At 37.6% G+C, this 13903-nt stretch overlaps 1 long non-coding RNA gene and 1 other non-coding gene across 2 annotated transcripts; one reads left to right on the top strand and one right to left on the bottom strand.

The window, feature by feature from the left end:
* Positions 1–5554: 5554 nt before the first annotated feature.
* Positions 5555–9665, bottom strand: LOC119796897. Its single transcript, XR_005282529.1, has 2 exons — positions 9534–9665; positions 5555–6371 (listed from the first exon to the last, which is right to left on the bottom strand). It is a non-coding gene; the product is annotated as an uncharacterized LOC119796897 (long non-coding RNA).
* A 488-nt stretch (positions 9666–10153) lies between these two features.
* Positions 10154–10225, top strand: trnat-cgu. The gene has a single exon. It is a non-coding gene; the product is annotated as a tRNA-Thr (tRNA).
* Positions 10226–13903: the final 3678 nt, after the last annotated feature.

Below are 13903 nucleotides of genomic sequence, written 5' to 3' on the forward strand. Positions count from 1 at the left end.
TGAATTTTCAAAGTAAAATCATATTTGCTCTAAATGGAATTTTGTTTCATTGTATTGATATTTCATCTTCCATTGGATTAAAAACAGAAATTCATCACAACATATTAAATTATAGACGTTTATCTTTGTTAGTTTTAATTTTATGGCCTTATAAATTATGGAAACTCAGATTATAGTTCTTTATAAAATTGAACTATAAACAATATTTTTATACCGACATTAAGGATATGGCCAAACTCATGAGGTGGTCCTAAAAAATCCAGCTCAATCACTTAAATTCTCAGCAATACAGCTTTCTACATACAGGTTTATATTTTTAATAATATTTTAATGTGTTGGTTTTAATCCTTTTTTTTTCTTTGTCACATCTCCATTGGTCAGGCAATCTCAGCAAAGACATTCGTAGTTATATAGTGTTCAGTGTAAACAAATTTTCAACATGTTTTCTTCAGACATCCTGCTTAAGTATAAGCGACAAAATTCTCAATTCAAGTATATGGCTGCAAAGTTGAATGGAAGAAATAAATGTGGTAGAATATTTCAAGCAATCAATGCAAAAAAGGGGGGATTGTAATACCAATATGTAGATGTCTTAAAAAATATGTTCAGATATTGACCTTTTTCCAGTGTAGTCCTGTTTCTCTGACTGTGACTGCCTGGATGTGCTCTCTTCATCCTCTGACATAAGAGCTCGTCTGCCTGGCTGTGTGTTTCCTGGACGGGGCCGCCTGTGGAGCTGGTTGACAGCTGCCTTTTGTATCTATGCTTCTTTTTCTATGTCTGCTTCAGTCTCCTTGAACCCCAGTCGGCCTCAGCAGATGGCCGCTCACACTGAGCCTGGTTCTGCTGGAGGTTTCTTCCTGTTCAAAGGGAGTTTTTACTCTCCACTGTCGCTACAAGCATGCTTAGTGTGAGGGATTGCTGAAGAGTCAATGAGTCGATGCAATCAGCTGGTTTTCCTCAGATAGAAAACTTTGAATCAATCTGACTGGATGATCTGGTTGAACTGGAAAGTTCCTTGAGATGACGTGTGATGATAATTGGAGCTATAGAAATAAACTGAATAGAATTGAATTGTACTAACCTCTATATGGGCCTCTTAATATGTGCATACTACTACAACATGAATGTGGTGAAGCAATCTGCCCGAGGTGTTAAAGAAGCACACTTTCAGCTTTTCTGCAATGTTAGTTCTTGTGTCTCTCATCCTCCTCTCATGGATTCCCGTTGGTTTTAGATCAGGTCTGTTTTCTGTTATGAAAGCAGATTTTGGAGAATCTGTCTTTTTTTCTTTCTCCATTGTTTTATTGTCATGAAACTGTCAAAAGTATCCTCTTAAAGAGCAGTGGGCTTTCATTGTGCGGCGCCCGGGGAGCAGTGTGGGGTTAAGGGTCTTGCTCAGGGACCCAGAGAGGCAGTCGGTGGGAGTTGGGCTCGAACCCAGAACCTGAGGTGGTGGCCTAATGTCAAGGGGCGGGTCTAGATGGCCACCAATAGCCAATCACTGGCCACCCCAGCAACCCTCCCAGGTGATTGGTTATTCCCCCTGAGATGTAATTCGATAACCCTGGAACAAGCAGCTCTCCTCTAAGCCTGATGGTGGCAGCAGTGATACCGTCTGGAATTTCCGACTTTGATATTTTAACACCAAAAATTTAATACAGAAATTTAGCAAAAATAAATGTAGAAAAAAATATTCACAACAATATACAATATGTGCAGAGGGTTAAAGAAAAATCCGCTCATATTCAGAATTCAAACTTCTGAAAATCCTTTAAATATGAATTTATTACATCCTGTTCAATAAAAGATAAGTGTTTATAATGAAGAGTAATTTTGATGTGAATGTGCTTTACTGGAGGCATCCATGTTTGTCAAAGAACACTACTGCCACCTACTGGTTTGTGACGTCGCGGTGCGGTATCGGCTGTTGATCAAGTCCCATGTTTTCTTTTTGTCTTTTCTCTCGCACTGTTTACATTTGAATGAAAATGTCATGAAAGCTCTACAAAACAAAATTTCGTTTGGTATACACTCTTTGTATTTAAAAGGACAAAAAATGTTGTCAGAAAAATCTGCTGTCTTCTGTTATTTATTTGGAAATTAAGATGTTGTTTGCAGTGTCCATTTTGCATAACTGTCATAAAATAACCTTATTTTTGTTTGGAGACACTTTACCCACAATAAAGACGGATGGAGGCGGAAGGTATCTTGCAGAGTTAAAGTTACTTTTGGAAAATGTCTTCCACCCTGAACATGATAATGATGCAGAACCTTAGAGCTCCTTTCAATGACAGATGGTTGCATCCTAGGTGCATAAAGACGCACTTCTGCAGATCCTTCCTTCTATCAGTTCTTAGACATTAAAGTCGTAGGGAAGCGGCTGGTCCAACCGTTACATTTCCAAATTTTCCCGAGTGGTGCCCGACTTTACACGAGTGAATGAAGTGAATGTGATTGGTCGTTTATCAAGGGGGCGGGATTGTTGTGGAGGAAGGTTCACAAGCATGTTTCATTGTAGCGAGTTGTTTATATAACCGGCTACATTATATTACTGGCTATTAACATTTGATTGACAGATGGCCGTTGATACCGTTGATACATGATTGGCTGAATTTAGGTGTTCAGGCTGATGTATAACTAACAGAAGATAACGAAGAAAGGATTTCTTTAAAAATAGAAATTTTCTAACTTTTTGGACAATATGGTTTTCTAAAGAGTACATTTATATACATGTTTAAGCCAGAATAATTTGACATTTAATGACTTCCCTACTACTTTAAATCTAACATTGCTCCCAACAAGTTTAAAATAATTTTTTGTCATTGTTTTTAACCTTCATATGTATGCTTCAATTTCAAGCGTGTCACTTTTCTGATTTATTATTTATATATCATATATAACATCAGTATATAACACCTGTGTTTTATTGTGAAGGGCCAGACTGAAACATCCGGGTCTCGTTGCGCTCTCTGCTGAAGGGACGTCCTCTGCAACAGAGCGATGACTCGTGTTTAGAGATCCCGCCTTCTAATTCCTCTATCCAATCACTGCGTTTGCTGCTGTAGTGCTGAGCTGTGATTGGTTGCTATAGACATCAGAAGCAGGAGGCGCAGCGTTTAGGCACGTTTGCCGCCTCCTGCTTTAAGAAGAGCAATGAATCTCAAAGGAAAATTACTATTATGAGATTTTTAATTTATTTTATTTATATTTGTCTTTTCTGAAGAGGTGCAGCGTACGCTTTAAGCTAACAACATGAGATATATAGTCAAAAACATTATGTGGATTTCAAACCTGGGGATAAAAGATTTATTCAGACACATCTCTGATATTCTTAAGAATAATTTGAATAATATGTAAGTCTTAAAAGCTCTAGTTAATAAATACCGCTGATATACTTCAACTGTTTATCCTGTTCTATAAATAATGTACCAGAATTTACTCATTGTGGAACAAAAAAGGGATTTTCTATTCTATGTTTTTATCTTTAAGATGCTGGACGTTTACTTTGAGTTTTGATGATATTTAGTCAGATCCCAACAAAATGTGACCCCCTCTTTTCTGGCTTTGAGCAGGGGCGGATTTAGGAAATTTGGGGCCCTAGGCAAAGACAGGCAGGGGGCCCTCTGAATTGAGAAGACGACACATAAAACAGCCCCATTACACAGATAGAGAAATTAAATCCATTATCTGTTCTACCTTTTGTTCCTCACTAAGCCCATTCTCACTTAGCTGATTGCTCCGTCCTGCTTTTCCAAAAAGCCGACGGTAAAAGTAAATAACCCAGTCCTTCTTTTCACTGTAGGCAAGCCAGGATCTGCTTATCTGTTCTCCATTTTTTATTTGTATGATATAGTTGCGGAAAGTAAATATATGCCCGTCTCCATTTCTCAGGTCTCCATTAGAAAGGATACCCAAAAGCCGGATGTTTTCCACTTCAACATGAGAGAAAAAAAGAACAAAAAGCACCTAAATAATTGATTTCTGATCATCTGTAGCAAAAAAAAAAAAAGAAAACAATAAACTTAATTTTAAAATGATGGTAAATATATACTTATCAATATATTCAACGGTTTAATACTCACTAGTTCATCTCTTGTTAAACAGGTGTCAATTTTGAAACTTAGTCTGCTGCCGTCTGTTTGGACTTTTCTGAACATGTGCAGCAAATGGACTGATCCAATATGGCGGACACTGAAGGCATTTTGATGGCATTTTTCAATTCAATTCAGTTTATTTATATAGCGCCAAATTCACAACACATTTAATCTAAAGGCACTTTCCAGTTCAACCAGATCATCCAGTCAGATTGATTCAAAGTTTTCTATCTAAGGAAAACCAGCTGATTGCATGGACTCATTGACTCTTCAGCAATCCCTCACACTAAGCATGCTTGTAGCGACAGTGGAGAGGAAAAACTCCTTTTTAACAGGAAGGGCTTTTTAGCGAAAGTAACATAATGTGCACAAATAGGGAATAGTTGAAATAACTCCACATGTAAAAGTAGCTTTATGGGGCCCCCAGGAACTTGGGGCCCTAGGCAACTGCCAAGTTTTGCCTAATGGTAAATCCCCCCCTTGCATGGGGAGCAGTGGGCTGCCATTATGCGGCGCTCAGGGAGCAGTGTGGGGTTAAGGGTCTTGCTACCCACCAGGCCATCACTATCTGCATCACTTTGCTCAACAAGCTGATGAACATTTAAACTTCAGTTGCAGAGTTTTCAAAATAAAACAAATTTTTTTTTAGAAATATTTGCAAAAAAAAACAAAAAGGAAAGAAAAACACATAAAGCTCATCCCAGCTTTATGTGAGCAGAACAAGCAGAGTTTGAACAGAACCTTCTTTGGTCCCGGCTGGAGATTGATGCTCTGTGGAAACATATGTTGAACCAGTGTGAACTCTGAAGCTATTTCTGTCCTCGTTATGTTTTGGGTCAGCCGTTCAGCCTTCTGTAGGCAGCAGCAGTTTAACACTGGTTGCTAGATCTGTTTCAGGAAGTAGCTGCCATGCTACTTCCCTCTTATTCATAAAGACGAAGGTTTGCATCATACAGACACAGCATTAATTTGTGCTTGATTCAGAGTAGAAATCAGTTTTCCTAATTTGTATAAACGGAAGTGCAGGTTTCAGGCGACACAGCTTTACATCCCAATGTCACCAGGTGACTGAACCCAAATTAAGGGTAAATGCACTTAATTGAAGAAATTTGTAATAATTTTTAGATTGTTTTTCCATTGCTCACTTCCCTCCTCAATTCAAGAAAAAAATGCACTAATTAAAAAAAAAAAATTACTTATTGAGATCTAGATTTTTTACAGTGTAATAAGGTCTGCAATGATTTTGCAAAGTTTTTACTGAGAAAATACAATATTAGAAAAACAGTTTGCATATCTATGCCAAAAGTCGACTTTTATTTGAAGAAAAGATGGAAATTTTAAATTAATAATGAATAATAATCAGTCTCCTTGAATTAAAAAAGAGCAAAGTCTGCTTTATGTGTGCAGATTAAAACCACAAGACTAAAGTAAAATAAAGATGAAAACTAAATGAGAGATTAAATTACACTTATATTTATTAGTCAATATTTTTCCGTTGATTTCATGGTTTTAATTGATCAAACAGATATTAGAGCAAACGGAGCAGTGATAACAAACAGCAGCGATGGCGTAACGAGACGTAAACAACACAGCGTCTCCCTTTTTTTATAAAACCTTTGAAAAACTCTAAACACACAAGAATTCATAAATAAATAGAGAAAAACCGATGAAGAAAGATCTCTGTAGTCAGTGTTTTTATGCATTTTAGTTTGTGGACAAACCATCAGAAGCACAGACAGCTGTGGGGCTTTACTGAAACGGTTTAAAACCAGTACCTGAGACGGACGGCCCAGTGAACCAGTCAAACCTTTCAGAGTAAAGCTTTAAAACACGGATGAATAAATAACAATTCCAGGACGTTCAAGCTTGTCAAACAGGTAAAGTGCTGATTAGAGCAGCAGATGAACATTAAAACTGGACTGAACTGGGCCTGTGGAAGGAGCTACTGCTGGACTTTCCCTTCGTTTGGGACTCAAACTTTAACCTGGACGCCGGTCTGACCGCCATGCAGGTCAGTGTTTCCTCAGCAGGATGTAGGCCATGAGCAGGATGAGGCCCGCCGACAGGCCGGCGATCACCAACTGATGGATGGACAGGACGTGCTCCAGAGTGTGGATCCGCTCCTCCATTGCGCTGGTGTGGAAGTAGTCGTAGATGCCGGCTGTGATGCTCCACAGCGCCCACACGGCGTCCACCACCAGCGGCATGGTGGGCGGGGCTCAGCCGCGGGTCGCGCCGGCTCCCTCAGACCCCGGAGGAAACAGCAAGCTTCAGCTGGAGCCACAGGAAAACAGTGAAGGTTTTATTAAGGATTATTATTATTATTATTTTACAGGTAGTTTGGTTAAAATACATGAAAGAAAACATCAGAAGTCTGAAATGTAACATTTATCTATTTAATGCATTATTAAATATTTGAATGTTCCATCAAGTTATGGAATATAAAAAAACAAATTAGCCTTTGAATTAAGGGTGTGCAAAATAATCGTCATGACGATGCATCGCGATTCTAATTTTTGTGATCTACTGCATCGATTCTTGAAGGCAAGAATCGATTATTTAAAAAAGAAAAATGAATAAAATACATTAATGGTTGGCCCACGTCAGCCAAACCAAGTGGAATACAACTTCCAGTCCAGCAGATGTCGCTGCGGATGTGTTGACGCCCGCTGCTTTGTGTCACTAGCATGTCCGGCCGCGGGATGCTGAGACGAGTCATATGAAATAAAACATGGAGGACACTATGAAAATTCGCCCCGTGGCTCCATCGCATTTCAAGTCAGATGCTTGGATGCATTTTGGCTTTTAAAACAAAGAAGGTAAAAATGAAAATGATATGATGCACGTCATTTGCAAAAGGGGAAATATACATTTGAATGTTTTCGTTTCATTGGTTTAAAGGGCCACTGAGGCCATGTAAACGGCACTGATTATCCTTATTTTGTTATTTTAAGTTTGATGAATCCTAAGACCAGTAATAGTAATATTTCTGTCCAGTATTTGTTTCCATGGCAACACCTCCAAAAGTCGTTTCAATAAATACAGCTATGTATGAATTCAGTTGCTTTCAGTTATGTATCAATTGAAGACACGATCCAGATCATACCCAGCCAGTCAGCCACTGGTAAGGGCTGGATTTTTTTCTTACAGTGTTCAGTGTAAATATCGCGATGCATCGCAATATTTCAAGTATCGTGATGCATCGTGATAGAATCGCATCGTGGTATGTGAATAATGATTCGAATCGAATCGTGACCTCTTTGCCAATACCCACCCCTACTTTGAATAATTTAATGTACCCTTTACATTATACTAATAGTGTTTGGTGGTACTTTCTGCGGAGGATGAGGAGAGCCCGCCTGCCCCCGCCCATCCTCACAACCTTCTACAGAAGCACCATAGAGAGCGTTCTGACCAGCTGTCTCTCTCTGTGGTGTGGAGGCTGCAGAGCTTCTGACTGGAAGAATGTGAGGAGGGTGGTGAGGACAGCGGAAGGAATCATTGGGGCTCCTCTTCCCTCCATTAAGGACATTTCATCACAGCGCTGTGTGTCCCGAGCCCGTAATATCATCAAAGACCCCTCACACCCCCACCATGGACTGTTCTCCCTGCTGCCCTCTGGAAAGAGGTTCCGCAGCATCCGCTGCAGATCCACCAGGTTGTGCAACAGCTTCTTCCCCACTGCCATCAGACTGTTGAACCTTTGATCCACAATCCGAACTCTGCACCTATTGCACATTATCGGGCATCAAATGCTGCTGAACTTTTAACTTTTAGCCCTTTAAATTGTTCATCTCATTGTATTTTTCAATAACGCATTTTTTGCACAAATGCCATTTTGCACTGAACCACTGCAACTTGCACACTGTCTCTTATCCTCTGCACTGTTCACACTTTGACCACTGCTGCACTTTTTGTATTTTTCTATAACTCGTGCCATTGTGAAATATCAATGCAACGTTCATAAGCTGTATGTAACGCAATTTCGTTCTGTATGCACCCTGTGCATACAAAATGACAAATAAAGAAGTCTAAGTCTAAGTTAAATAAATTCATTTACACGATAACCTCATTATTTCTCTGTATTTCGTGCATTGGCGCCACCAGGAGGTGGCCAGGGCATTGCAGAGGGCGGCCAACCTACTCGCTGGTGTAAATTGTAGTAGCATCAGTTTAGCATTTCATCCCATTCTGCAAAGCCAGCGATGTAACAATAAAAACAATAAACCAAGCTACACTGAAACAACTAAAGTCGCCATTTTTGGGATTTATGAATGAAAATAATTAATTTAAATGGTTACTGAGTGGCTGCTCAGTGGCTCACTGGTACTTGTCTTGCAGCAAGAAGATTTGGGTTTGATTCCCGGCCTGGGGTCTTTCTGCATGGAGTTTGCATGTTCTCCCTGTGCATGCGCGGGTTCTCTCTGGGTACCCCGGCTTCCTCCAACTTCTGTGTGTGCATGAATGGTTGTTTTTCTCTGTGTTGCCCTGCGATGGACTGGCGACCTGTCCAGGGTGGACCCCGCCTCTCGCCCATAGACAGCTGGAGATAGGAACCAGCACCCCTCGCGACCTCAGCTGGGTCACGGTTGCTAGGCGACAGAGCATGTGCTGAGTGAAGGGTGCTGACAGCTGGGGAAGGTTGGACGGTCTGTTTTAAACTAAAGCTGAACCTCCTTATTTTCATGGCCTCGGAAGGACCCAATGACGCAGTCACCGAAATTGGTCTGCTTCAGATCTGCAGTCTTGAAAGGAATATAAATTATGGGAGTTGATTCTAACATTTTTGGAGAGGAACTGACTAAGATTGGCACAGTCCTGCTTTATGAAGCAAGTTTGGTGCTCTTTTTTAACTTTCTTGGGTGTTTCTTTTTTCTTTCCTCTTCTATCCAGAATAATCTCTATCATGACCTATCCCATATATATATATATATATATATATATATATATATATATATATATATATATATATATTCTATAGTTGCAGCATTTTGATTTGCATTTTTTATTTTATTGTTTGCAACACGTCCTTTTTGTATTTTTCTAATGTTTTTGTGATTTAAAGTTTGCATTAATCGTGTGTTTACAAAACGTCTAGCTGTCAGCTGCATGTTTGCACCTGTCGGTCAGTATTATTGGCTGCACACTTTCCAGAAGTCTGACCTTTTTTCTGTTTAAAATATAAAGATAAATATAGTATACCATTTAATTTATATAATATTCAGAGCTACTGAGACATTTGAACTGGAGGTTTAAAAAAAAATAGCTTGGAACATTTAACTTGTAATGAATATGTGACAAAACACATAGAACTTTAACAATACTCACATTTTTAGCTGCATTTGTATCTGTGCTAATTAGCCATGTTTGCTATATGCTAGCCTAAAACCGGCTGTCAGCTTAAAAGACATAAACGGTATATAATGAATTACTTACACCGCGAAATGATCATTAATATTTTGAGGACCATAAATATTCCTCCAACCTTCCAAACGTGAAGCCCAGAGTACTCATATTACACTGGAAGCACAGATTTCCTTGGCTACTTCCGGGTGTTTCACTCTAAACGTTCCCCCTCACTACAGCCTGCCTTGTCATAGAAGGCCCTATTTCAAAAATTCACATTTTTGGATTTTACTTAAAATTAATACATATAGTTATGTCTCAAAAATATTGTTGTAGTTATAAATATAAGCAGAGTAAATCGGCACTGATGAGCGAATTTAGTTAACAATCTTTTTTATTTTATCGCCGTTTGTTCTGTTTTTTTTGTTATTCGACAACAGTAATGTTTGATTTGAATATGACAAAAGAAACAGACTGAATGAATTTTATACTTATTATTTATTTTCTAAAACATGTTGAACGCTCACAGGTCTCGAGAGAACGTCAAAGCGGGCATATCTCCGGTGGAGTTCCGTAATGTGTTATCGACTTAACAGACGAGATTTCCGTACAATCTGACAATGAATAACATAAAAAAGAAAAATACGTCGATAAATCATCGTACGATGTGTGCTGTTAAATAATATCGTGTTCTCGTGAAAATGGCGGTAGGCGCGGTGGCCAAGTGGTAAGGCGTCGGTCTCGTAAACCGAAGATCGCGGGTTCGAACCCCGTCCGTGCCTAACGATGTGAACGGAACTAGTGGCATTTTTTTTGGACCACAGCTATTTTTTTTTTACTTTTAAAGTACTGTGTCACAACTGTTAAGATCATTTAAACAATTGTTTTCATATTTTCTCACTTTAGGCGGTTATATACTACTTTTTAAAGTCAGGAAACTTGACTAATCTGCTTTACACTTCATTTAATATGAACTTGGATTTTTGCTGCTGTAAACACCAGAATTTCCTCATTGTGGGACAATAAATAGATTTTCTATTCTATTTATTCTAATTTTTACATGATTTAAACAAAATGCATTTGTATAATGAGAGGTGATGTCATGTCAGGAGACCAACACTCTACCTAAGCTGTTATCAAGCATCTTCTCCTCATGCAAAGCAGGGCAAAAATAGCTTTAAGTGAAACAAATAAAAAATTATTAAACTTAAATGTAAACTTAATGACTAGTTCTAGGCAGCAACGCCTAATACCAAGACTTTATGAAAACCCTTGTGTTTATGAGTCTTTTGCTCCATTCTATTTTTTTTCACAATGATTGTGAATTTGGTCACATTGGAGAGTTTTTAAAGTATAAGGTTTTTTTTTAAGGTGAAGCCACAACATCTCAGGTGGATATAAACCCAGATTTTGACTAAGCCACAAAACATTAACTGAAATAAGTTTAGGTTTAAATTCATAAACTGCTTCTTCTTCATAATTTCATCCAAGAAAATAAAATTCATAGTTTTATTATTATAGTAGGTTGCAAACAACTTTACACTACTTGCATTATGGTGTATAGGTGCTCCTACACTTGATTAGCAACTATTTTTATAATATTTTTAAATTAGAAAGTAAAAAAAAAAGGTATTTGATGTATTTACTCATTTGAATCAAGATCAGTTTGTTTAAATTAAAAGTGAAATTAGAGCTTGCCTAAAAGGCTGCCCTTCATATCCATTTTTTTAAGGAGGAATTAATCAGAACTAAAATAAAAAATAAAATATAAATAAAATAAAAATAAAAATATTAAAACATACTTTATTAATTTATTTGGGATTGGGTCAAGCCTATACCTTGACTTAATAAGATGTTTGTTATATATAAGCTAAAGTACCTTAAAAGGAGGTTTAATTGATTCCTCTGCTGCCATCTACTGGACTCTGGGATGAACAGCAGCTCGTTTCTTGTATTATTTTATTTAAAGGACTTTCCAGGGCAGGTTTTTATCTGTTTTTGAGATGAGAACTTTTCTTTTCTCTCAGGAAACTGTTGTTAAAATAATTAGTTAGTTTATTTATCCTAAAAGGTTTATGTATTTATATTGAGTAAAAGAATTTTGCACCTTTTCTGCTAAAAATCTAACACCTGGAAGCCAAATTACAGACATGTTATCTAATTATCTTAATTTAAGAGTAAAAATACTTATTCCATTGGCAAATTAAGGGTAAATACGCTTAATTTAAGAAATATTTTTTTATTTCTAGATCATTTTTCCATTGTAGAGGGAGTAAAATGTTGAAGGCAGCAGAAGCAGCTCCTAAGTGGATCTTCATCCAAATTGCTATTTATTGACATTTCAGAGCCGTTTTCTTTAAGAGAACGTTGGAATCAAAGCAGTCCTTTATTACCTTGTATGTCTTACATAAACCTGAGGATACTGCTGGAATTTAACAACAAATGGCAGCTCCTTATGTGTTTCTATGGTCTCTTTTAGCCTCTGCAGAGTTTATTTCTTAAATGAAGTATTAATTTCTTATTGTACTGAATTAGGCTCAGCTCCTGAGTTTGTTCTGGTTCTCTCAGCTGAATTAAAGTTAGCAGATTTACACGGAGGGTTTGTATAAAGAAAATTAGCTCCATTAGAAAGTTCAACATCACCAGTTTGATAAGAAGTATAGTTTTCTGCAGCTTTAAGCTAAGTCCTGAAACTGTTCTGCAAAGTGTCTCGATCTGCTTGATCATAGTAATTAAACATTAATGGATACTTGATGTAAAAACATGCAAAACTTTTAGATCTGTAGTTTATAATCCTACAATCCAAACCACTTAAGAAAAACATGTAAATAAATGCTGTAAGTCAGACTGACTTCTTTCATATTCAGATACATAAAGAATCAATGACCAACCTCATGATGCAAAAGCTGTATTTATTAATTTTGCAATTCAAAGTCAGAAAACGAAGTGTTTTGGCAGGAAAAGCATTTAAAAGAAAAAAATGATCACATTTCAGTTCCAGTGTTTTGTTGTTAATAACCGACACAAAGTCTTTTTCCATGTTTCACAAATATCCATCATATTAACATTTTCTTTTGAACAAATTGGTTGTTGCTGTGAATTTATGGCAAAATAAAAGAACATATTTGAATATGTCTAAACAATGAAACATGCGGTCCACACTACTAATTCATGCCAGATGATTTTATAAATGACTCACAAAGTTTTATTGATTGGATCGGACAGACCAACCTGCAAATTACACTCTAGGCCCTTCGGGTCAGTCTTAAAGGTAAATAAACCATAACTTTAAAATAGTAATAATTCATGATTAGAAATATTCAGAATCATGGAAAAAAAACAAACATCTTAAAATGTCTTAAAACTGGAAGCCATGTTGATAAAGAGTCAAATGCATTTTAAAGAGCTTTGCTGATAGGACTGGATTAAATGAATTAGAACCAGAGATTAGGGAACTTTTATATTTTGCCTATCCCTATTTTGATGGCCTCTATGAACTCTTTCTGACTAATTTCACAGTTTGAACCGGTGTAGCCTTTCTCACACACACATATTGCCTTCTGGACATTTTCCAAAACAACACATTTGCCTTGTTCTGGTTTACCACAGTTTACATTTTCACACAGATTCTTATTCTTATTCAGCTCTTCATCACTTTTAATCATAACCCTAAAGTGTCCACCTTTTATAGTCTGTAATCTTTTACACTCTCCTGTGTAAATGCGAGCTATGGAGTTATCTTCACCATCAATAAACTCATCCTCGTCTAAATCTGCACTATCATGGCTTTTACTGATATATGAATGAACAGCTGTGTACTTGTCAGATAGAGCTCTACCATCATTCCCGATACACTTATTGAGTTTTTTTATAATGTCTTCACATTTAGATTCCTTAGTGCATTGTTCTATATCTTCTTTGACCGTTTGTGCAATGGTATAGCTCCCCTTTATCTGTTTGGCTACAGCGACACTCACCTCGCCCTTGGTCACCTCTGTAAACCCTTCTAAATAATGCCTATTCCGGAATCTAGTGTAAAAAGCTGAATATTTAGAGTGTCTGGTAATAAAGGCAACAACCAACCAGTCATACAAGCTGTACGTTTTATCCAAAAACACCTTGATGTCTTTAGCCAGCTGCTGGCGGTCTTGGTTTTCATCAATCAGGTCGATTACATCCTTTTCAATGTATTTCTCAGGGTTTGAAATGCAGAACCTTTGGACGTCAGACATGACTGACATCATTTCAAAGGTCATCCTAGCCATGTCCTCTGCTTTGTCGATCCCATGCAGACTGTAGTAGAAAATATTAACCGTGTTGCTCATGTACACGAGTGCAGAAATCAGCCGTACAAAGCCTTTAATTCTGTCTTCGTGACACCTGGCGTGGTCCGTGACAAGAGTCTTAAAGTCTATCATGAAAGAAGGTTCCTGCGTCGTCAGTAACATGTGGAGTTTATC

The sequence above is a fragment of the Cyprinodon tularosa genome, unplaced genomic scaffold (assembly GCF_016077235.1).
Source record: "Cyprinodon tularosa strain WSP-4 unplaced genomic scaffold, ASM1607723v1 ctg560, whole genome shotgun sequence".
In the NCBI taxonomy this organism is placed as follows: Eukaryota; Metazoa; Chordata; class Actinopteri; order Cyprinodontiformes; family Cyprinodontidae; genus Cyprinodon; species Cyprinodon tularosa.